General features: G+C 43.6%; 1 long non-coding RNA gene across 3 annotated transcripts in view; it reads right to left on the bottom strand.

Moving 5' to 3' along the window:
* LOC113419635 (uncharacterized) overlaps nucleotides 1-24,940 on the bottom strand; it is a 178,153-nt gene that overhangs the window by 122,428 nt on the left and 30,785 nt on the right. For 2 of the 3 annotated variants that reach the window (XR_015749051.1, XR_015749050.1), the window contains exon 2: nucleotides 7,479-7,883. This is a non-coding gene — a long non-coding RNA (uncharacterized LOC113419635). Of the gene's footprint in view, nucleotides 1-5,290; nucleotides 5,349-7,478; nucleotides 7,884-24,940 lie in introns of all 3 variants that reach the window. The other variant, XR_015749052.1, reaches the window with a different exon arrangement.

Below are 24,940 nucleotides of genomic sequence, written 5' to 3'. Positions count from 1 at the left end.
TCTTTGATGTCCCTGCCGTATGAATTTATTCTGCTTACAAAACAAAAGGTTCACACACATATAAATTGCTGTGTATATTATAATACAGGTAATATAGTTTTTGTTCAAAAACAGAGTCACGCTGGTACTCTTTTATTTCTTTTCTCTCCCCTGCCCCCGCTTCTATCCAAACAAAGCCCAACGACACCCACTAAAACAGAATGAAAGGGAAAAATAAACCACATGGAATGCTGGAAATAATAACAGGAGCTTTCATCAGTGAAAACAAGATTGCCCGTGATGACCGATCTTCTGCATGGAGAAAGCCATCATTACAGAGATGTGGTTTTTCTTTTTTCTTTTTACCTTTTTTCAAACTATAATCTGCCTTAAAACACGAAGGGACGAAGCCACTGCTTTCAAAACACTTGACTTCTCCCGCATCTCCAGGGATAAAGCAAGTGGTGGTTAGTTTTTATTCTTGTGGTTGTCCTTTTTCAGAAACCTCTCGTTGGAAATGACCCTCCCTCTTCCTGGAGATCACTGACTGGCATAAGATGCCAAAACCTTGGCCCAAAATTCAGAAGCAGGAGCCTCTTTTCTGGTCCACTCTGATGTACATGCCAGCTAGCAAGTCCTGCCAAAAACAACATCTTAACCAGGAATTATCCTCCCAAGCCAACAAACCCATTCAACCTCAGGGAGGAGCCCCAGAGGACTCTTCCTGTTTTAACTCAGAATAACAGGGATGGGACCCTTGGAGGTCTTCTAGCCCAGGGGTCCTCAACCACCGGGCTGCGGACCGGTACCGGTCCGTGGAGCACTCTGTACCGGGCCGTAAAGAAAATAAAATTAAAAAAAATGGCGGCTTTCTTCGCCTTCGGTGAATGCTGCTGGGATCGGGGATCAGCCGAAGCTGCTCCGAAGCGAAGAAGGCAGGCAGGCAGAATGGAGCACTGTGGATTGGGAAGCGCGCTGGGCGGGCGGGGTGGGGGAACGGGCGCTGGAGGAGCTGCGGCGACAGGAAAAGCCACCCCCACCCCCCAGCTTCTTTGAAGCAGTTTCTTCCTGGGCTGGTGGAGCAGCGAGAGAGCGACTGAGAGAGGAAGAGGCAGACACCTGAGGGAGGGAGGGAGACACCTGAGGGATGGGGCTGAGGAGGCAGGGCCGAGGCGCTCCTGAACTTGGTGGTTTGCTGGCAGACGTTTTATTACCCGACTAGGTAACAACATCAGATGTTACCTAGTCATGTAATGAAACGTCTGCAAGCAAACCAAACTCGGATTCCCCGGTCCTTGAAAAAGTGTTTGTGCTTGAAACTGGTCCCTGGCACAAAAGGTTGGGGACCACTGTTCTAGTCCAGTGGTCACCAATCGGTGGTCCTCGGAGAAATGTCACCCCCAAAGCAATTAATCCAGGCTGCGCAGGAACACAAGGCTGTGCCGCCTACATAGCCCGTGAGAACACAAGGCTTGTGTCGCTTGCATTGTGAACTACACCAGGTAATGAGGAGAAGGGGGAAAGGGGGGAATTTGCCCCACGCGCCTCACCTGGCCACTGGGCTGCTTCTTTCTGCTTCCTTCTTCTTCTGCTTTTGGCTGCACGTAAGGAAAGCAGCAAAAGTCTTTCTTTCTCTTCCTTAAACTCTGCCAGAAATGAATCTTGGGGACCCAGCAAGGCATCCTGCTCCAAGAGGCTGCACTGGCAAAGACTCATTTCTGGCGGAGTTTGGGGGAGAGAAAGAAAGACTTCTGCTGCTTCTGCTGCTTTCCTTGCATGAAGCCAAAAGTCTCTCTCTCTCATTCTGTCTCCCTGAGAACAGCGCTGGAAATGGTATCCTGCGATCCCAAATAAAGAACGGACGTTTGGTAGGAAAGCGGGGTGGGGAATTTTCCTGCAGTTTTTTGGGAATTTTCCCAGGGTCTCTGCAGCCCCCAAGATATTGGAAGACTGCTATCATGTCTCCCTTGGTCCTTCTCTACACTAGACTAGTCATGCCCAGTTTCTGCAACTGTTCTTCGTTCTTCGTATGTTTTAGTCTCCAGTCCCCTAATCAACCTGGCTGCTCTAATTTGCACTCTTGCCTTAAAAACAGTTCACATAGTGATTGCTCGAAGCTACAACAACAGTGAAAAAAGTGACTTGTGAATGTTTTTCACACTGTTGCAACATCCCCATGGTAATGTGATCAAAATTCAGACGTTTGGCAATGGATTCATATTTACGACGGTTTGCAATTGTCCCCTTTTGTGACCTTCTGGCAAGCAAAATCAATGGGGAAGCCAGATTCACTTAACAACCGTAACTTAACTTAGTAACTGCAGTGATTCACTTAACAACCGTGGCAAGAAAGGTTATACAATGGGACAAAACTCACTTAACAGCTACGTCGCTTAGCAACATAAATTTTGGGTGGTCATAAGTCGAGGATTAACTGTACAAAAAAGAGAGTTAAGCAATCAGCCCTGGCTCTCTTCATAGCTGAGTAAAGGACAACTCAGGATGAGTTGGCAGAGATAGAATTACCTCAACGGTTAAGAATTCAGAGGCTTTCTCACCCAGAGGGCAAATTCCATGCTTTGTGGGTCCATGTTAAAAGTGAAAATTCCACAACAGAGGAAATGATAAAGTTACAATGATAAGGCAAATGCCAACAGCTGTACAGTAGCTTCCTAATCAAAATGGCATTTCCTTACAATATTTGTAATAAAGGAGTTGGCAGCACAGGAAATGATATATTTTCCTCAATTCCTGCTTTTTTTAATCAGCATTCTTTAATCCAGTATCTTTCGGATTTAAGCAAGAAGGTAAGCATATGCAGATCTCCTCACATTGAATTTATTTCCGCACAATGTGAAAAGGCCAAAAAAAAAAAAAGAGAGAGAGTTCTAACAAGGAAGGGATGATACATGGAAATACTGACTTAAAACACAGAATAACAGACTGCAGAGCAAGAGATATGCCAGAAATGAGGAAGGTCATTTTTTTTCTCCTTTGATGGACAGTCTAGAAACATGAAATATAAGTGAACAACATCTGACACCGTTAAAAAGGTCTGAGCTAATTTCATATTAAGGCATGGCTTATCAGGATTTGGGCATTGGACATGCAATTGGAACTTGGAGAACAGAATATGGAAGATTCACATTGAATGGTTGACCAGTAAGTGAATAAGCCATCCAGTGTCCTGTCCAGGGGTGGGCTTCAAATTTTTTAGCAAGGGGCTCTCTGCCCTAATGACTGGCTGGGTGGGCGTGGCTGGGTGGGTGCGGCCAACTCGATGTCGTTTCTTTGTCCTAATTACCTTAAAAAAAAGATATATACCAAAAAGTTGTTTATTATTTCCTGCATTTAATACTTAAATAAAAGACTGGGTGAAACCAGGCTTAATAGCAAGTGACTGTGAGAGGGATCTTGGGAGTCTTAGTGGAGTTTTCTGGTGAGTTACGTGATTTTTATTATTTGGGAATTAATCCCCTCGGAGGCTAGTGGCTATGCTATCTGATTTTCTCCATGGCTCTCCCTCTCAAGCGCTGAGTAGATTGTTTATCTAGCTTGCAACACTTTTATGAGCTGTGAAATGCTCTTGGCTGAATGCCCAGAAGTTCAATTAAGCCTATTAGAGCTTTCCCTTGCTGCTTGTCTTTCTGAGGTTATTGGGGGCTCTCCAAGCCCCGCAGAGTCTTAGCTAGAGGCTCTCCCGAGCCCCTGCAAGCCCCTAGCAGCCCACCCCGGTTCCTGCCCTATCCTATCCTATCCCATTATATTCAGTCTATTCTATTGTTCTGTTCTATAAGTAATCCTCAACTTACAACCAGTGGTGGGATTCCAGATTTTTTCCCACCGGTTCTATGAGAGCACCAGAGGTGGTATTTGCCGGTTCTGCGAACTAGTCAAAAATTCTGCTACCGGTAGGACACAACTGGTCCGAACTGGCTGAATACCACCTCTGCTTACAACCATTCATTCAGTGACAGTTCGAAGTTACAGCAACGCAGAAAAAAAGCGACTCGTGGCCATTTTCACACTTACAACTGTCGTGGCATCCCCACTGTCGTGTGATCAAAATTGGGACGCCTGGCAACTGGCTCAAAATGATGACAGTTGACACCTCCTGGGGGTCACGTGATCCCCTTTTGCACCTCCTGACGAGCAACATCAATAGAGAAAGCAGATTTGCTTAACAACCGTGTTCCTAACAATGGCGGCGGCAAGGAAGGTGGTAAATTTTGCAATGGAAGTTTTGGGGCCTCCACTGCGGTCGTACATTGAGGATGATCTGTATTCTATTCCTATATATGTATTATATATGGATATAGAGATAGATAGATAGATAGATAGATAGATAGATAGATAGATAGATAGATAGATAGATAGGCAGGCAGACAGACTGACAGACAGACAGACAGACAGACAGACAGACAGACAGACAGAAATACATTTCATAAACATTTTGAATACAGTGTATTGTCAGGGCATATCATTTATAGAAAAGCAAAGAAAGAACAGGAATATTAACATTATACTAATAATAATAGTGTAACAGAATAGTTTTGACTAGATTTCTCTTTATATTAGCTTATTTGTAATCTGTTGGTTATATTGGCATTTGTATAATTATAAACCATCTTTATATTTAATTCATACATAGCAATAATCTTTCTTCAACTAATTTCTACCTCTTATCTCTAACCACTCATAAAATCTATTCCATGGTTAAGTAGTAGTCTGTGTCTTTTTTGTCTCTTTCTTTTTAATGTCAATCTATCCATCTGTGCACAGCCTAATATTTTCCAAATTACATCCCCATCCAATGGAGCGTTCTCATTTTTCCAATATTGTGCAAATACAATCCTTGCTGCTGTCAATACATGCAAAACTAGATATATAGTCCCTTGATCATAGCCTGGCAATATACCCAACACAAATATTTCTGGTTTCTGCATTCTATTCCTACTCCGCTCCAAATGAATACGAGTGATCAATTCCTGTGTTGGTCACTGCAGGGTTAAAAAACAAGATTTCTGCTTTTTCCAACAGCCAGGGACTGTTGTTATTCCCAATCTCGTTTGATGCCAGGTTTTTCTCTTACTCATCCATGCATTTGTGTGAATGATTGAGCCTAACATATGCCCAGGCTTCTTCTACGATGATCGTAACACTATAATCAATCAGGCATTTTGAGAAGGGTAACTATAATGAGAACTGAGAAAGCGATTGGCTTTCCTATAGTTCACAACAAGACAGGCCCTGCCAGCTTATAAAGACCTCCTGCACAGGAGCGGCAAGAAATAGCGAACACAAAATGTACCCTCTTGAGCAGTGAATACACACTCCATGCACGTAGCTGCACAGGCAATCATGCACACCTATCAACAGAAGGAAACAAGTGGTTATTACAAGCATGCACGCCCATTTTAACAGGAGATCTCAAGGTCCCTAAAGGAGAACTTATACAGTGTGATGACCCAGGGTGGGATACAAAATAAACACAGTCACAAAAAAATAGGTGAAGCACCTTTTGTTCTTTCACTTTGCTTCCAAGCTCCAAATATCCTTGACTGGAGGCAAAAAACTCCCACACAAGCCATTACAAGAAGGAGGAAATGCCGTTGAAATAATAAAGAGTAAAAAAACAACAAAAACCAGGCAAGGTAAGGGCTGGAAGATGTCCACAACTATTAGAACACACACTGGGAAGGACGCCAAACTCAGAGAGGAACAATAAACTAGAGATGTTTCCATGCTTTGTTTCCAGCACTCGCCCTTACGCATGTCCGTCCTCTTATTCAGTTGTCACAACTGCAGCCCATGAAGAGGATCAAGGCCTTCTCCTCCCCCATAGACCATGTCTCTCCCTTATCTTCTCCCTGCGTGCTCTAGGATGGAGAGGGGATGGGCCTGGATCCTCCTCTGACTGCCCAGCCGGCCTCTGTCCTTCCCCAGCCTCCTCCACAACCTCCGGAGCCACACTTCCACTCCCTGTCAGCTATTCCTCCTCTCCCTCAGAATCAGTCTCCACCAAGGGCATGACTAAGCTGCTATGGGTTATTTCTCGACTTGCAACAGTTCCATTTAACGACCGTTCAAGGTTACAATGACACTGAAGTGATTCATGACCGTTTTTCAAAGTTATGACCTTTCCAGCATGCCCACGGTCATGCGATCAAAATTTGGATGCTGGCTCATATTTATGACGGTTGCAGTGTCCCAGGATCGCTTTGTTCCCCTTTTGCGACCTTCTGACAAGCAAAGTCAATGGGAGGGGGGAGCCAGATTTCCTCTTCCTAACAACTGCAGTGATTCACTTAACAACGAGGGCGAGAAAGGTTGTAAAGTGGGGATAAAATTCACTGAATGAACGTCTCACTGAACAACAGAAAAATTTGGGGCTCAACTGTGGTTGTAAGTCGAGGACTGCCCGTACAAGGAATCCTTGGGTTATGACCACAATTCAGCCCAAAATTTCTGTTGCTAAGTGAGGCATTTGTTCAGTGAATTTTGTCCCATTTTACCACCTTTCTTGCCATAGTTGTTAAGTGAATCACTGCAGTTTTAAGATAGCAACAGACGGTTGTAAAATGAATCTGGCTTCTCCATTGACTTTGCTGATCAGAAGGTCACAAAAGGGGATCACGTAATCCTGGGATACTGCAACCGTCATAAATATGAGCCAGTTGCCAAGCGCCTGAAGTTTGATCACCAGATCGTCGGGATGTTGCAAATGTCTTAAATACGAAAAACAACCATAAAACACTTTTTTTCGATGCTTTTTTGTCACTGATTTTGAATGGTCACTAAACGAACTGTTGCAAGTTAAGGACTACCTGTACCATGCTTATCTTCTATCAAGGGTGCAAGAAGAATTTCTTCCACCAGAACCTGGAAACGACGTGGCATTCAGCAAATTCTTGCTTTTCAAATTGTATATGTGACCATGAATTTAAAATCTTGGATGAATTACAGGGAAACCCTTAAGAATAGGGGAGACATGATAACTATCTTGCAGTATTTTGAGAGGCAGGACAAAAAGCAACAGGTGGAAGCTTGTTAAAGAGAGAATATTTGAGGGGCTGCCACAGAGAGGAGGAGGGGGTCAAGCTATTTTCCAAAGCACCCGAAGGCCAGACAAGGAATAATGGATGGAAACTGAACTAGGAGAGATTTAACCTGGAAATAAGGAGAAACTTTCTGACAGTGAGAACAATCAACCAATGGAACAGAAGTTGCCTTTGGAAGTTGTGGGAGCGCCACCACTTGAGACTTTCAAGAAGAGATTAGACTGCCATGTCAGAAATTGTGAGGAAGGAGAAGAGGAGATGGAGGAGGAAATGGTTCTAAATTACATCAGAGGAGGCCTTCTCCATCTTATGACTTTCTCCCTTAGCACAGGTTAGAACATCAGAAGCATTACGTGTGTACATCCTTCAAGAAAACATGTTTAGGGGAAAGAGGAAGAACAGCCCACCAACTTCATGAAACACAACATGCACACATACCTCAGCAAGACACTCAACCGTTGTGCGGGAAGACTGGGAGGCATCTCAGATTCGAATTATTGGCGCCCTTGGTTGCTTTCCAGAATGAAACCGGACCATCATCAAAAAGCTCCATGCCGAATTCCAATCACAGTGGGGAAATAATCCATCTCTCGTGAACGTCAAGAATCAAGGAAACCAAGGAGGAGGGGGTGTTTTTGGAGGGTGTGGGGGAGAAGAACTGGCAAAAAATCGTGCCGCTCCACTCTTTTCCTGGTCCTCTTCCATGTTGTCTGCAAGGTGACACTCTCTGGAATCTCTGCTCCGCTTGCTAAATCCCACAGTGGCCTTGGAGATCCTTGAACAAAACGAACAAGATGCTGAAAATGCTACAGCTATGGAATTTGCCAGGGATGAGATGGAGACCTTGAGGAAGAAGAAAAAGAAACAAATAAATAGAAATTGTTACGTCAAGCAAACAACCAAGAGGAGAGGGAAGGACAGAGCTACACATGTTCCTCAACTTATAAAAGTTTGTTTAATGACCGTTCAAAGTTACAACAGCACTGAAAAAGGCAACTTCTTTCATAGCTATGACTTTTGCAGCAACCCCATGGTCGCGCGATGAAAAATCAGAGACTTAGCAACTGACTCGTGTTTACAATGGTTGCAGTGCCCTCTTGGGAGTCACGTGGTCCCAGTTTGTGACCATCTGAAAGGCAAAGTCAATGGGGAAGCTGCATTGTCTTCACAGTTGTGTTACTAACAGGCAGCAGTTCATTCACTTAACAACGGTGGCAAGACAAATAGTAAAATAGGGCAAAGCTCGCTTAAGAAATGTCTCACCCGACAATAGAAATTTTGGGCATAATGGTGGCCATCTGTCGAATACTACTTCTTGGGCATCCCTATAAGGCAGGAGTCTTTAAACTTGACAGCTTTAAGACTTGTAGACTTCAACTCCCAGAATTCTTCCTCCAGTCATGTTAGCTAAGAAATTCTGAGAGTTGAAGTCCACAAGTCTTAAACTTGCCAAGTTTGAAGACCCTTGCTGTAAGGAGAGCAGTATAGGAATCCCAGCTGTGGGTTAAATGGGTAGGGGGGAGGTAGTGATACCTGACTGTATTCTGAAGCCCATTAGCCTAAAGACATAGCTTCCAGCCACAGGTGAGGCCTGGAATGGGGGCTTTTGTAACCTTGCAAAGCACTAGAGATAAGACAATCCAATCCTGTATTATCTGTCAACCCAGTCCCAAAATATAAAGCAGAGACCTAAATTCTCTCTTCAAATCCTTTCAAGGTTACATTTTTTGAATAGGGTGTGATTAAAATTCCCTTCTCCTCTCTAAAACAAAAATCACCTTTGTTCCTTTTATTTATTTATTTCAGTTCAGGAAAGTTTTTCATTCTTCAAAAGATACAGAAAATAATTTTTCAATGGAATTAACTTCCTCATACAGCTCCTGCGTATAAAACATCCAGTCAGCGTGACTCTAAAATTTTATCCGCTTCCTCAATTCCTCAACCTTTGGAAAACACCAAGTTACCATACCTACATTTTAAGGAGGGGGGGCGGGGGAATAATCTATTTTATCCCAATGCCTACACGCACTTGTGGTATTTGAGAAATTGGGAAATGATTGCAGGGTTTATACATAAATAGGTAAAAAGATTTTTTTTAAAAAAAATCTGCTGTTAGTACAGAGGTCTACTGAACCCTGCCTGTGCCTCAACTTTCCTTAAATGGTTCACTAACTTTCCAAGAGGCATTTGCTGACTTGAGCTTGAATTAAAATAAATAAAATGGTTGGCTTGCTTTGAGGAGGGCAAATGTAGAGAAACGTGTTCCACTTTGTTCCCCCAAATTGCAATGCCAAAAGCAATGCAAAATATCAGATACAATGGAATCTGATGCAATGGAAAATAACAGATGGAAACTTATCAAAGAGAGATACAACCTAGAACTAAGAAATTTCCTGACAGTGAGAACAATGAATCGACCGTAAAATGGAGAAAAACTCAATTAACAACTGTCTTGCTTAGCAACAGAAACTTTGAGCATAACTGTGGTTTTAAGTCAAGGACTACCTGTACTAACTAGTCCAGTATTTTTCAAATTTACCAATGCATGGACTATAATTTCCCAGAATTCCCCCCCAGTCAGCACTGGCTGGGGAATTCTGGGTCTGGAAGTCCATGCATCTTAAAAGTTTTCCAAAGTTTGAGAAAGAGTGGACTAGACTGCCACAAGATATATGTTATTCCTAACTTAGATGAAGAGTTGAAAAGATGATCAAACAACACAGATAACCCTGAGCCAGAAGTGAGTGATGTTTTAAAAGAGAAATAAAGGATCAAAAATAATAATAATAATCTAGGCAGCCCTGAACAGTGGGCTGAAACGAAGTGGATGAAACTTAACCATATTTACAGTTTTACATCTGGGTGAGGTAGAAGAGAGATTAGGTTTTCTACAAATGGAATATGAGCCAAGATCGTGATGTAGCTGCCAAAAAGGTAAATGCTATCTTGGAAAGCATGAACAAAAGCAGAAGGTCCAGAAAATGGGAAGTAATTGTTCCATTTTGCTCTTGTGAGGCCCTACTTAAAAACAGTATCCATTTCTGGACACTGCAGTGGAGAAGAACATCAAGAAACTGGAATCAAAAGTACAGAGAGGATGAGGAATGGCGAAAGGATGCACTATCCATCCACAGCGTTCTCCATTATGTGTCTCAACCGAAGGGAGCATCCAGAGGCTGCTGGCATTGGATAGCTATAATAAATTCAATGAAACTTTGAAGGGAGCATCCAGAGGCTGCTGGCATTGGATAGCTATAATAAATTCAATGAAACTTCATTATCTTTATTATCATGTTTGGTATAGTGCAGGGGTGTCAAACTCATGGTCCCGTCCCCCCCCAGTTTCTAGCCTGATGCCTGTTTCTAGCAGGGGGTTGGACTAGAAGATCTCAAAGGTCCCTTCCAGCTCTATTCCGATCTATGGAAAGCAGAGAATCCCAGAACTAAAGGTTAAATTGGAGAGATGAAAAGAAATCTTTTTTGCGGTTTTTCCCTAAGAGAACTAAGTGTCTGCATCCAGGAAGTCCATAGGAAATCAAGCTTAGCTAAGAGATTTACTGTAGTTGCTTAATTACATTACAGAAGAAAAGGAATTACTGCATAAGAACAAACTCAATTTGCAAACTCTGAGTCAAATGGCTTTAAAAACCATTTGACTGCTCAAGGCTTTAGCACTAAATTGTCCCAATCAAGCTGCCCCTCACTTCCTCCTCCCTTTGCTTGATTAACTCAAAAGAAGCATCACCTGCCTTCAAGTCAGAATAAGCTGAATGCTCCTTTTCAAGTATCTCTCCCCCCCCCTTTTTTTTTCCCTCCCAAGCCTCTTCTTCCACCCCTTTCAACCCAACAAGCTTCAATCTGCAAACTGCTTAAGAAAAACATCCTTTGGTGGTATGCAATGCAAATCAAACCTTGTTAACAAGTAAATTAAGAGCTACCAGGATCTTTTTATCTCCAGGGATCCATAAATGCAAATTGGATAAAACAAGGCTGTGCAAGGTTTTAACTCTTTCTCTTCTTTGGAACTGCCATATGTTTTGTGGGTTTGATCTAATCTATGGCTGCCTGATTAGGAAACCAGGCCAAAGGTGATCTTTTGAGTTAGCTTGTTAAAAATGCTATTCCTCTAGTGTGAAGTTTGGGAGGAAACTATTATTGTTTAGGGCAATGATGGTTCCTTTTTTTACGACCTGAATAAGGGCAAAAGAGATCCAATTTAAGCCTTCCAATCCGCTGGATGCTTTACTAAATGAAAAGATGTTCTAAGTAGGATTTTATTCTTCCTCTCAGTTGCTAGGAGTCAATTTTACTTCATGTTTAAAAATTCTAACACATCACCTAATACAGTAATCAGAACTTTTTTTTAATCCCACAACTGCTTAATTTCTAATGTTTTCCTGAAAAGTACAACTTAGCTAACAATTGTATTTTTTTAAAAAAATTACTCTTCTAATTCATCCTATGAATTGTGGGAATAGTTTTGGATGAAATTCTGAAACCATTGCAGCACCACATTCAATCTAATTTGAATATCTGGAGCTGTGTTTCTCAACCTAGGCCCTTGTAAGAGTTATGGACATCAACTCCCAGAATTCCTCAGCCAGCTACATTGTTAGTAGGCACAATGCCGGCTACAGCCAGGGTTCCTCAGCCAATCAGTAGCTAGAATGATGGCTGAGGAATTCTGGGAGTTGAAGTCCTCATTTCTTAAAAAGGCCAAGATTGGTCTCAAAAGTCTTGTTCCCACATTCAGTCTGACCCAAGAAGACTTCGAGCTATCATTTATTTATCATAAAGGAGAGTCCCCCAACCTTTTGGGCACTAGGCGACCGGCTCTGTGGAGAGAGGTTTTTCCACAGACCGGAGGGAGGCATGATTTTGCATGTTGTCTCTATCTTGTGGATGGCACAGCACAGTTTCTGTCATGCCGTGGCCCGGTGCCAGTCCACAGACCGGTGGTTGGGGACTCTGGCGTAGAGCAGGGGTCTCCAACCTTAGCAACTTTAAGATTTGTGGACTTCAACTCAGCTGGCTGAGGAATTCTGGAAGTTGAAGTCCACAAGTCTTAAAGTTGCTAAGGTTGGAGACCCCTGGCGTAGAGCATATCGTAACATGGACTAACAATATAAATTAACATTTCAACTAGATTAGTAGAACCCAATAAAATATACATGTTTAAAAAATCAATGTTCAAATATCCAGACTATTCTATAGACTTTCAAACTTATCAGGCTCAACAGCTTTTACACCACGGTCTGGATCCCAACCTTCCTTTATCAAAGATTAAAAGATCTGAAGATCCTGAAAGTCAGTGACCTTTACAATAATCAAAACAACCGTATTATTCTAATTTGGGTTTTGGAACACTTCCTACCTTGGCTGTTTGTGCTTTTCAATAGGTCCTTTGATTTTGATCATACTACTTCTTCTGTTTTCCAGAGGGTCCCATAATTTTAAGGGCCTCCACTGAACTGGGTATTGGTTTTTATATGCATTATTCATACACACACACACACACACACACACGAGTTTATTTTTTTATTCTTTCAACATAATAAGCCCTAGATGTCAGTTAGCAGACACAAGAAAAAATAAATAAATGCTTGCTCATGCAAGCAAACCTCAGTCAAGATTACCAAAGTTCAATTTAATAGAGATGAGAAATCCTGGACAGAGTTATGACTAAACAATGAACCACAAGCTCCCTTTCACTTTTAGGATTTTCGCTTTCGAAGGGGTCATCTGAGTTCTTTCACTACAGTGTCTTGCTTTGTTTGAACAGGGCAATTTTGCTCATCCAAGGGCTGGATCTGTCTTAAGACCTTTCCTTACTCTGTCATAATGCAAACACCACTTTCTAAAATGTCTTAAGCTTTGTGGAGATAATCCTGGGTTCTTAACTAAATAACACACTAAACCGCAACTGAATTTGCCTTAACAAAACCGTACAGATTTCTTGCACAGGGAAAGGTAGCTTTTCTCCTCGGGCTAGTGTAGTGGTGAAGGCATCAGGCTAGATAGAAACTGGGGGACTGTGAGTTCTAGTTTTGCCTCAAGGATGGGCCCCGCTGGGTGACCTTGGGCCTGTCACTCTCTCTCCACCCTAGGAAGAAGGCCATGGCAAACCATTTGTGAAATCTTGACATGAAAATTGCAGAGAGTTGTCCAGCCAGAAGTCAAAAACTGACAAGGAAAGGAGGGAGGGAGGGAGGGAGGGAGGGAGGGAGGGAGGGAGGGGGGAAGAGAAGGAAGGAAGGAAGGAAGGAAGGAAGGAAGCAAGCATCATCATCTACATCTCATGTCCCTGCAGTCTCCCTGTGGCAAAAAAAAGTCATGAAATGGGGTAAAATTCATTTAACAACTGCCTTGCTTACCAATGGAAATTTGGGGCTCAATTGTGGTCATAAATCAAGGTCTACCTCTATACTAAAGTGTGATTCAGGTTCTTCCCAGCTAGCTAGGTAAATCCAATTATTTTAAAGTATCCTGGGAAAGGGCTTGTGGCCAAAATAAGATCCTGCTTCTTCCTCCTTTGCAAGCAACTTTCAGCAATGCTGAACCGAGTGCACTCCTTGTAATTGCAAACTTTTGTGCAACTTTGCACCCAAATTCTTTTCGGCTTTTCTCAGCAGTCCAAACAAAAGTCTGACGCAGCTTATTCAAGCCCCAAGTCTTCCCTGCCCAGTGTGGTTCTGATAAAGAGTCAGCACAAGGACAAATTGCAGCTGCAAGTAACATTTCCAGTTGCCCAAATTAGTCAGGTAAATTCCAAACACACCTGGAGCGGGAAGCCAAGCTCCCAAGGTAATTCACAGGCCTGAGAAAGTCACAGAGAGATAAGGATATTTGCAAGGAAAGCAATCTGCCCCACTGCGCCTCTTTCATTCAGGATATTATCACTAACCACAGGTGCTTCTGATCTACTCCAGCATCAGAGAGAATGACATGATTATCTCAGACTTCTCCCCACAAAGATAAGGGATTAGTTTAATGGAAGAAGATAAAGGATTAGTTTAATGGTCCCTGCTGGGGTCCCTTCCAGACATGACTCTGAGAAGCTGAGGACAAAACAAGGAACAGGCTGATTCATCACTGCAACAGGAATCACATCAGTAGGAGAACATGGAGTAGAGATACGTTTTTCCCTGAGTCAAGATGCCAACTGGTTGGTGGATCTTCAAAAGAGATTGACTGAGCCACCACAAAAGCTACTAACTTTTGAGGTCTAAGGGTGGCTCAGTAGACAAGATGCTGAGCTTCTCGATCAGGAAGTGGCAGTTCAGTGGTTCGAATCCCTAGCGCCACGTAACGAAGTGAGCTCCCCTTCCTTGTCCCAGCTTCTGCCAGCCTAGCAGTTCGAAAGCACGTAAAAAATGCAAGTAGAAAAATAGGTACCACTTTGGTGGGAAGGTAATAGCGTTCCATGTGCCTTCGGCCTTTAGTCATGCCAGCCACATGACCACGGAGACGTCTTCGGACAGCGCTAGCTCTTCGGCTTTGAAATGGAGATGAGCACCGTCCTCTAGAGCCAGAAGCGACTAGCATGTATGTGCAAGGGGAACCTTTCCCTTTGAGGCCTAGCAACTTTCAGTTCCAGCTTTAGCATCTGCCCCAAATGCCTAGAAAATTGAAGCTTAAATGTCAGAAGATGAAAATATTCCGTAATTTTTACTTTGGGGCATCACAGGGAAGAACAAAATATGTATGCTTGAGATGCCACAAAGGATAGGCAACACAAAGCTAAATCAAAACACAGATTAGGTTTGTAATGGTCAATTATCTGATTTCGTATAGTGTTACAGGTAGTCCTTGACTTACAACCACCAAAATTTCTGTTGCTAAGTGAAAGTGAATTTTGCCCCATTTATGAGCTTTCTTGCCACGGTCATTAAGTGACTCACTACAGTTAAGTTAGTAACATGGTGAAGTGAAACTGGTTCCTCCGCTGACTCTCCTCATCAGAAGGTCTCAAAAAGTGACCTATCACCCATAGGTGATAGGTGGTTAGCCAGCAGCAGGTGCAGATGGCTAAGAAGAGCGAGGACTCAGATGAGGGGTCAGGACCATTAGGGAATGGACTGCTGCTTTCAGAGATTGTGGGGGCTGGCAGCAGTGATGAGGAGGTTCCCGAGGAGCCTGTGCCAAGTGCGCATGCGCGCAGGGTTGCTCGCAGGAAAGAGCAGCGGCAACAGCACTGGTGACTCGGGAGTAAGGCTGCAAGGTAATGGCCCCTCCTTCAAGAAGATAAAAGCCAGCTGTGAAACGAACATACTTTGCAGAAGGCAAAGACGTTTTGGAAACTCCAGCCTCGTAGACATTCCAGTATCCTGAGTTTGTATTTGAAGACTCTTATTTTGCAAATTATTTATTGTCTGTTATTTTTTGGCAAGTCTTGCACAGTTTGGCAAGACTTGTGTTTATCACAGCTAATTATTTTGTAAAAGCATTACAAGGTTTCTGTTCCTTTTGGATTGTGTTTGATTTGTTGGAAAAGGGTGTGGGTCAAAACAATAGGACACAACAATCATCATAAAAATGAGTCAGTTGCCAGGGGTCTCAATTTTGGTCATGTGACCATGGGGGATACTGCAACAGTCACATGACAGTAAGTATGGGGGGAAACAGTCCTAAGTCACTTTTTTTAGTCCTATATTACTTTTCTTCTTACAAAGACGAGGATTATACTGATACGACTAACAGCACAATTGCAAGAAACAAGGCATGAAAGACGGATAATGGCATTAGCCAAAAAAAATGTCATTATAGACTAAAATTAGCACACAGCACGCAGAATGGAGTTGCAAACATGAGAATGTAAAAACAATTTGCAGCCTAAACAGTTTGTAAACAATGATGTCATTCCTGGCCACCCTCTTTAAAGATCTAACTGTTAAGGAAATGCAGGCATGTTATGCAAAGAAGTAAAGGAAATTTTTTGCAGATACATTGTCTTCCTACACCCAACAGCTCTGGAATTACAGTCAGAGTCCCTGACTGACGACCTCAATGGAGCCTAAATTTCCTGTTGTTCCATGAGACATTAAGTGAATTTTTGCCTCGTTTTACTACCTTTTCTTGCCAAGGTTGTTAAATGAATCTCTGCAGGTTAAGTTAATAACATGGCTGTAAAGTCAATGCGGCTTCCCCACTTACTTTGATGGGTGTCAAGATGATGGTGTCAAGGACACTGCAACTGTCATAAATGAGTCATTTGCCAAGTGTCTTTTTGATCATGTGACAGCAGTGGTCTAAGTATGAAAAAAAATAGCCGTCTTTTTTTCTCCAGTGCAATTGTAACTTTTTAGTTTAGTGTTTTAGTCGCTAACAAATTTGTTTGTATGTACCTTATGACTATCATTAAGTGTTGTACCTTATGATTCTTGATGGATATATCTTTTCTTTTTATGTACACTGAGAGCACATGCACCAAGACAAATTCCTTATGTGTCTAATCACACTTGGCCAATTAAAGCATTTGTTCATTCATTCATTCATTCATTCATTCATTCATTCATTCATTCATAGTGTTGTAAGTCGAGGACTACCTGTAATAACCCTATGAGGTGGGCTAGACTGATGGATAGTGACTGCTCTTAAGCCAGCCCTGTTTCATGACTGAATAATTACAGTGTGGGTTAAGATCTGATATTAACCACTTCAGCAGTAGCACTTAAGACTTATATACCGCTTTACAGTGCTTTTATAACCCTCTCTCAGCGGTTTACAGAGTCAGCCTCTTGCCCCCAACAATCTGGGTCCTCAATTTACCAACCTCGGAAAGATGGAAGGCTTGAGCCGGTCAGGATCAAACTGCTGGCAGTCGGCAAAATCCACCTGCAATAACTACATTTTAACCACTAAGCCACCATGGCTCTTTACATCAAGATAACCACTCTAAAGGGACTTCTCAAGCTTCCTCAGTCAAACCAATAATTCTCTAACCCAGAAGCTACCTACTATAGGTAGTCCTCGACTTACGACTACAGTGGAGCCTACAAGTTATGTTGTTAAGTTAGACATTTGTTAAGTGAGTTTTGCTCCATTTTACAACCTTTCTTGCCTCCGCTGTTAAGTGAATCACTGCAGTTGATAAGTTAGTAACCCGGTTGCTAAATGATTCTGGCTTCTCCATTGACATAACCTGGGGTCACTGCAACTGTCGTAAATACGGTTGCCAAGCATCTGGATTTTGATCGCACGATCATGGAGATGCTGGAAAAGTTGTAACTGTGGTAACCAATCGAGGAGTCACATTTTTCAATCGTAAGTCGAAGACTACCTGTATGAAGTCGGAAACTTGGTGCCCTGCATATCATTTGGACTACAATCCTGGATTTACTGGGGGAAGCTGAGAGCCAAATCCACCTGGACTGGCAAGCTTCTCTTCTGTCCTTTCCACGGGAATGTCTAATCTTGTCTTCCTTCTACTATCATTTAAATGCCTGGGGAGAGATCTACCAATATTGAAATATTTTGAGAATGCAATACATGAGGTAACCAAGGACAAAATTTGCAGAACCGAGATAATGCGAACATTCTTTTCTCACTTGAGCCCCAAACACCTGATCAAGACAGTCTTTCACAACTTTAGTCCTGGATGAACAGACTGTGGTTTAGTCTGGGGCAGAGGAAGCAACAGGCCTGATGTGGGAAGATTAGAAATTCTTGGGGGTTTCGACTTTGAGGCTTCTCTGCTCTACTCAGGAGGCGTAATTCCTTCAATTTGGCAGTTGAATCAGTAGAAGTGTGTGTTCGAGGAGGACTCATCAGCCATGCAAGACATAACAGAAAGGAGGGCATAGATAACATCAGCTGTTAGTCCCAAATACCCTTGCCTGACTGTGAATTTTCTCCAGCGCAGCAAAATCTCCATGGTATTCCAACCAAGTTTGATCACTTTAAGATTTTACAATTGCACAAGCATGTTTTTGCTCAGTGCCTCCAAAAGGGAATAGCTACAGGCCCATGTTTCACTATTTAATATTTGACTAAGTGCAATGCACAATTCTGGTGATAAGTCTAGGTCCGTGATGGCGAATCAATGGCACGCATGCCAGAAGTGGCATGCAGAGCCATCTCTCTGGGCACGCCAGCCATCGCCCGTTGCTCTTCTGGGTGCTGGTGCACACATACGCACTGGCCAGCTGGTCTTCGCGTGTGCGGGAGCAGCTCCCTGGTGCGCATGTGTGTGCCAGGAAGGCGAGCTTCCGGTTTCCGGTGTACGCATGCATACTGGACAGCTAGTCTCCATGCGTGCCAGAAACCGGAAACTCAGCTTCCCGGTGCATGCATGCTCTTCCAGTTTCCAGGGCTCCCTCCGTGCGCCCCCGGTTTCAGTACTCGGTGCCGAAAAGGTTCGCCAACACTGGCCAAGGTAGTCATCACTTACCACAATTGGAACCAGAACTGTCATTGCTAAACAAGGCAGGTTTTAAGTGTGCTGTGCATGATTTTATACCCTTTTTTGCCATGGTTGCTAAGTGAATCGCAAATCCAGTTTTTACCCACTTACTTTGCTTGTCAAAAGCTGGCTGAAAGAAGTTGCAAATGGCATTCACATGACCCCAGGACAATGAGACCGTCATAAATACATGGCAGTTGCCAAGCACCCTAACTCTGGTCGCATGACTGTGGAGATGCTACAATGGTCCTAAGTGACTTTTTTCAGTGTAACTATAACTTTAAACAGTTGCTAAATCGTTGTAAGTCAAGGACTACTTATTGTATAGGCTGTTCAGCCTATAAGCCAGCAATGGGTTTAGGAAAGGCCTATTATAAGTTTTCTCGGGACCTTTGCTAGTCATAGCAACCTTCTCTCATTAAAATACTCCAAATGTTCTGGGTTCAAGTGTCCTAGGATCACAACTGCCACCATCCAATTTTATCTTTCCCTCACCTATGAGTGATGGGTGTGGAAATCCTTATCGTATCTGTACTCCCAGCTCTGAATGGAACTATTGAGTCATTAAGGCTGGCTTAAAGCACTTCAAAACATCAATTTATGGTCACAAAATATACCACGTTGATTCCACATCCCTTACACTTTCACATAGCCCTTTCTCCACCCTGGTTTTTTCTTCTAATTCTTTACAACTTGGAGGATTAGTGAGAGCACTATTGGCCTTTCTACCTGAGCTTGGAAGCCAAATAACGCCAGGCCTCGGTCGTATTTTGAATGGGAAATAAATAGGAAACGCCACAACTATACAGTACAGCTAATCCTCAACTTACAACCACAATGGAGCCCAAAGTTTCTGTTGCTAAGCGAGACAGTGGTTCAGCGAGTTCTGCCCCGTTTTAATGACCAGCTGTTAAGTGAATCCCTAACCAGTGTTAAGTTAGTAAGGTGGCTCAGGGAAGATGATTTCCTCGCTGATATGATTTGTTCATCAGAAGAAGGTCGCAAAAGGCACTGCGTCTGTCACAAACAGGAACCAGATGCCAAGCATCCAAAATTTGGACGTTGTGGATCCTGCAACGGTCGTTAAGTGTGAAATACGGACGTTCTTTTCAGTGTTAACTTTGAACGGTTACTGAACGAATGTTGTAAGTCAAGGGCTGCCTGTATGGCTACTGCGGGATGATGTCACCGTTTTTCTCTCCTGTGGATTCCCCTCTCTTTAAAACAACAAAAACTGTTGTGGATTTTGGCACACACAAGATGTATCCAGCAGGATGCAGCCTACAAGCTTCCTCCAGGCCCGGGGAAGCTGCTGGTGCCAAGCTTTGGCATTTTCACCAAGCCCCCCCAAGCTCTGCCAGCAAAACCTTCCCTCGGGCACACACACACACACCCCAATGCACCCCCCCTATCTCAGCCTTCCCAGCTCTCCCATAGCCGTGCAGCTGTCCAATATCCGAGGCCCATCACACACTTGGTGGGAACCTAGTAACTGACCTTCAAGCATTCAAGCTGCCAGCAAAAAGCAGCTGGTTCCTCCATCCCCAGCCTGCCTCTTTCCCTCAATGAGCTCATTCTTGCTATTAATAGAACCAGGAAGGGCTTTTTTTTTCTCCCCCCCCTCCTGTTCTTTCATGGGAAATGAGAGGAAAGGCGGCAGCAGGCCAGGCCCTCCCCAAGCAAATTTTACAGGAAATGTCAGCTGGAGCTTCCCAGTCCAGCTGGGATCATTAGGAAAGGGGAGGGGGGGGGGAGAGGAGAGGCCGACGCTGGCTCTTATCCTTCGCTCTTATCCTTCGGCTCTTATCCTTCGGCGGGACGCCTTTCGTTGGCAGCCTTCTCGGTCTCACTGTCTTGCTAGGAACTGGGGAATTGCCTTCAGGTTTTGTGCCCCAGCTAGGAATTCTCTGCTTTCGTTGGGAAAGAAGTCAGAAAGCAAAGATAAGGGTGCCTACAGGTTGCTTCCCTTACTAGCAAATCCAATAGGGAAAACAGGGAGAGAAGTCCATAGAGAAGGGGTGTCAAACTAGGTTTCATTGAGGGCCGCATCAGGGTTGTGTTTGACCTCGGGGGGGGGGGGACCAGGGGGGGCTCAACGTCACTCGTGTTGGGGGCGCCTGTGGTGGCCCGAGCGTCCTGCCAGCGAAAACGGGCCCCCAGGCTCCGTTTTCAGCTGCGACGGCCTCCTGCAATCCTCCGCCAGGGAAAACGGAGCTCCGTTTTCGCTGGCAGAGGCACCGTGGGCCTGTCCTTCGCTGTTTCTAATAGAGACACTCATACAAGAGGGCCAGTTTGGTCTAGTGGTGAAGGCACCTAGTTAGAAACCAGGTAATGGGGAGTTCTAGTCTTGCCTCAGGCATCAAAGCCAGCTGAGTGACTTTGGTTCCATCACCGGGAGACTGAATTCTAGTTCACCTTCTGCATGAAGGACATGCATAATTTGGGTGATATGGGTTGAAACACCAGGAGAAGGGGACTTCTAGTCTCTCCTTAGGCATGACAGCTGGCTGGATGACTTTTAGCCAATCAGCTGGAGATTGTGAGTTCTAGTTCTACCTTAAGCATGAAGGCCGGCTGGGCAACTTCTAGCCAATCAGCAGGAGATTGTGAGTTCTAGTCCCGCCTTAGGCATGAAAGCTGGCTGGACAACTTCTAGCCAATCAGCAGGAGATTATGAGTTCTAGTCCTGCCTTAAGCATGAAAGCCGGCTGGGCAACTTCTAGCCAATCAGCAGGAGATTGTGAGTTCTAGTTCTACCTTAAGCATGAAGGCCAGTTGGGCAACTTCCAGCCAATCAGCAGGGGATTGTGAGTTCTAGTTCTACCTTAAGCATGAAGGCCAGTTGGGCAACTTCCAGCCAATCAGCAGGGATTGTGAGTTCTAGTCCTGCCTTAAGCATGAAAGCCGGCTGGACTACTTCTAGACAATCAGCAGGAGATTATGAGTTCTAGTCCTGCCTTCAGACATGAAAGCTGGCTAGGTGACTTTGGCCAGTTATTCTCTCTCAGTCCAAGCCACCTCACTGGATTGTTGTTGTGGAAAAAATAGGAGGAGAAAGGAGTAGTATGTGTGTTCATTGCCTTGAGTTATTTACAAAAATAATAATAATGGGATATAAATAATATAATGTAATGTAATGTAATATAGTACAATATAATATAAGTCTTTACATCTCTAATTTGCTGAGGTCGAGAAACACTGTTCTAGGATATGAACCCAGACGACCTGCTCTACACAGGTAGACCTCAACTTACAACAGTTCATTTAGGGACCATTCGAAGTTACAAAGGCACAAAAAAGTGACTTAAGACCATTTTCCACACCATGATCATTGCCGCATCCCCATGGTCATGTGATTGATATTCAGATGCTTGACAACTGACTCACATTTATGACGGTTGCAGAGTCCTGGGGTCACATGATCCCATTTTTGCGACCATTAAAGTCCATGGGGAAACCGGATTCGCTTAACAACAGTGTTACTAATTTAACAACTGCAGGGATTCATTTCACATATGTGATAAGAAAAGTCGTAAAATGGGGCAAAACTCACTTAACAAATTTCTCACTTAATAACAAATGTTTTGGGCTCAACTGTGGTCATAAGTCGAGACCTACCTGTATATAAGGAAAGCCACGCTCCTTAAAAAGAAAAAGAGACAGCTGACAAAGTAGAAGTAGTCCTTGACGTACGACCACAACGGAGCCCAAATTCTCAATTGTTAAGCGAGGCAATTGTTAAGCGAGTTGTGCCCAATTTCACACCCTTTTTGCCACAGTTAAGTGAATCACACAGTTATTGAGTGAATAGGATAGGATAGGATAGGATAGGATAGGATAGGATAGGATAGGATAGGATAGGATAAAATAGAACAGAATTGAATTCTTTATTGGCCAAGTGTGATTGGACACACAAGGAATTTGTCTTGGTGCAAATGCTCTCAGTGTATATAAAATAAAACATACATTCATCAAGAGTCAAGAATCATACAACACTTCATAATAGTCATAGGGTACAATAAGCAATCAAATCATACTTGGAAACAGTCAATATAAATCGTAAGGATACAAGCGACAAAGTTACAGTTATACAGTCACAAGTGGGAGGGGATGGGTGGTAAGGAGTGATGAGAATTAAGTGAATATTATTAAGGGAATCATTAAGCAAACTTGGCTTCCTCTATTGGCTTTACTTGTTGGAAGCCAGCTGGGAAGATTACACATAATGACCACATGACCCCAGGAAATAAACACATGCCAGTTGCCAAGCGCCAAAATTTTGATCACGTGACTATGGGGATGATGCCACGTGCCAGGGCTCCCGCAGTTACCCCCTTTAAATCATGAGTCTTGAGCCGAACTTCCAAAACTGAAAGAAGATTTATTAGGAGTAAACATGCCAGCACTGCCTGGGTGTAGCCAACTCTGAGACACATCATTCATTGTCACCCTTGACCCTGGTTTTCCCCCACTCCCTGGGCGTATCGTAATTCATATTCTCCGATGGGATACATCCTTAGCCAAGAGTCATCAATCATGCTCTCCAGTTAGAATTTTGTGCGTCAGAAACTTCGGTCACCTGGAAACTATCTATGAAAACATTTATGGAATGCAAGCTGCCCACTGCTTCCCCCTCCCTTTCGGTTGGCAATTCTAAAAAGACCATAGAAATATTTTATGAGTTGACACCATGTTGGTAAGTGTGAAAAATGGTCATAAGTGTCTTTTTTTTCACATAGTTAACTTTGAATGGCCACTAAATGAATGGTTGTAAGTCGAGGACTATAGAAATTTTAGGGTAGGGTAGGGTAGGCAGAAATTTAGGAGTTGAAAATCCACAAGTCATAAAATAGCCCTTGCTTTAGGCCTCCACCAAACATCATCCCCAAATGAACTTTCAAATGCAATCAAAGGGGAAGTAATTATATTAACTGGAATTAACCACAATAGCTGTGTAATGCCGCAACAGACATATTTGTGTTAAGGAGGTGTGCCAGCTTTGCACCCTTGTAATCTGGCCCACAGAAAATTCTCAGTTTCGGATCTCAAGCAATATACGTCCTTCTCTTGGCAACAGTCCAGAAGTGATGAGTAAAAACAATTGTACTACTTAATTTCCTATTTCAGGAAGAATTTCCTTATTCATTCAAGCAACTTCCTATTTCATTTCCCTTTTCAGCAGAATCATCTCCAGAACTGTATGTCCCAAGGCCACATATGGGGGCCTCCTGGCTATGGAGATTTTTTTTATTTGTTTATTTATTGAATTTGTTTGCCACCTATCTCGCTGCAAAGAGACTCTTTCATACAAGCTCAATAAAGAGATCTTTCTTTCGTACGGCCAGGAGGCATAACACACGTCAAATATTCATGTCAGATATATACAGAAATCCATGTGTGGCCAAAATATATAGATATAATAAAGGGCACTAACTATCAGAATTTCAAATCCAGGTCTTAAGTTTCCTTTTTCAGATTGGTTGTAACTATGAACAATCACTAAGTGACCAGTCGTAACTCAAGGATTTTCTAGATGCTCCACCGGGGTTAGGTTTTTTTTTTTTTACTCAGACTGTGATAACCAGAAAGACAGGATGGTTCAAAATTATTTGGGGTGGGGGGGTGGGGGAGAAACAATTCAGAGACTGCAGTAATAGATATTCGGTTTACACTAATTTCAAAATCAGATCAGGGTTTCCCAACACACACAACCCCAGTCTGCAGCCCACTATTTGGAACTGAGCCTGAGCCGTGTGAAAGATGGGCCAGGCAGGCAGCTCTACTCATGCAAGAGACTGGCCGGCCCACTGCGCAGCTCCACTTGCACAAGTGGAATAGTGCATGCACGCGCACTAGCCGGCCCATTCATGCAGCTCAGTTTCCTTCTCCCCAGGCAGGCCACCAAGTACGAAGGTTTGAGGATCATCATCCTAGATCAGGGGTGACAAACTTAAGGCCCAGGGGCCGGATCCAGCCCGTGGGATGCTTAGTTCTGGCCCGCGGGGCTGCCCAGGAATAGCAAAGGACCGGCCTGCGGTGCCTCTGCCAAGAAAATGGAGCTCAGGAAGGCCACAGTTCGCCCTCCTGAGCTCTGTTTTCACTGCCAGAGAGTTGCAGGAGGCCGTCACAGCTGAAAATGGAGCTCGGGAGCCCATTTTCGCTGGCAGAACACTTGCCCCCCCACACACACACAGGTGCCCCCAACACGAGTAATGCCCACCCTGGCCACACCCACTCCGGCCTCCCTGAGGTCGAACACAATCCTGATGCAGCCCCTCAGTGAAATTGAGTTTGACACCCCTATCTTAGATATACTGCCTATGAAGGCTCCTAGTACTCTTAGATCAATACCTGTACAGGTAGCCCTCAACGTACAACAGTTCATTTAGTGACAACAGCACTGGAAACAGTGACTTATGACCGTTGTTCATGCCTACAACCATCGCAGCATCTCCATGAGATGTGACCAAAATTCAGACATTTGGCAACTGCCTTATAT

This window comes from Notechis scutatus, chromosome 3 (assembly GCF_049901735.1).
Source record: "Notechis scutatus isolate UNSWTSFEM ecotype Mainland chromosome 3, rNotScu1.2, whole genome shotgun sequence".
Taxonomy (NCBI): domain Eukaryota; kingdom Metazoa; phylum Chordata; class Lepidosauria; order Squamata; family Elapidae; genus Notechis; species Notechis scutatus.
Note: the sequence above shows the minus strand (reverse complement) of the source record. Positions and strands in the feature narration are given on the sequence as shown.